General features: G+C 54.2%; 1 pseudogene; it reads right to left on the bottom strand.

Moving 5' to 3' along the window:
* Positions 1-545: 545 nt before the first annotated feature.
* Positions 546-982, bottom strand: LOC110338360 (annotated as a pseudogene).

The following is a 982-nucleotide window of genomic DNA, read 5'->3' as shown; positions in this document are numbered from 1 at the left end:
AAAGGAGAGAGATCCCTGAAAGTGGGCAGACATCATCATCAGACTACTTCCTGCTGATTAGGGAAGTTTGGTCTTCACTGTTAGCTTACAGGCAGTTCCTCTGGGCTGCTCTCAGGGACCTAGCAGTTGCTTATGTCCTGACCTGCCACTGCCCCAGGTGTGACATGTGTGTGCTGTTTCTCAGCAGCTTGCTCGCTCTCTGTCCCCAGTGTCCCTGTTACCTGTTCTCTGTGGGCACACTCCCTTCTCTCTCAGCTGACACAGTCCTGCTCCCATCCGTCTGTATAGCTGTACACTTGTCTCCTCCATCTCTTTCCCTGGTCCCCTCCTCCCCCTCCTGTAATAACCCTCATTCACAGCAGGTCTGTTGCCTGGCTTACTTACTCAGGGGCACACCTTGTCATGGGTCTGCCAAGGGTACCCCCTCTCCACATTGTATTCCATAACACACCAACACCAACAACCTTCCTTCTGGGGCCCTAGCATTTATTTTTTTTATTTTTTATTTTTCCAGGGACCAAAAACTGAGTCTTTATTGGCCTCGGCTACTTAAGAGGGATGAATCGGGAGGAGTGAGTGGCGCCAATCCCAGGCCGGCCGTGTTTCACGGGTTTGTAGGTGATGGAGAACTCGCCCAGGTAGTGGCCGATCATCTCAGGTTTGATCTCCACCTGGTTGAAGGTCTTGCCGTTGTACACGCCCACCATGCTGCCTACCATCTCGGGCAGGATGATCATGTCCCTCAGGTGCGTCTTCACCACCTCCGGCTTCTCCATGGGTGGCGCCTCCTTCTTGGCCTTTCTCAGGCGCTTGAGCAGCGAGTGCTGCTTTCCCCGAAGCCCACGGTTCAGTCGCCGCCTCTGGCGGGCGCTGTACAACTGCATCAGCTGCTCATAGACATGTCGAGCAGTTGGTCGAGGTCTACGCCACGGTAGGTGAACTTGTGGAAGGTTCGCTTCTTCTTCTGCTCCACTTCGGCCAT

The sequence above is a fragment of the Mus pahari genome, chromosome 21 (assembly GCF_900095145.1).
Source record: "Mus pahari chromosome 21, PAHARI_EIJ_v1.1, whole genome shotgun sequence".
NCBI classification, from domain to species: Eukaryota; Metazoa; Chordata; class Mammalia; order Rodentia; family Muridae; genus Mus; species Mus pahari.
This window is presented reverse-complemented; position numbering and strand designations above follow the sequence as displayed.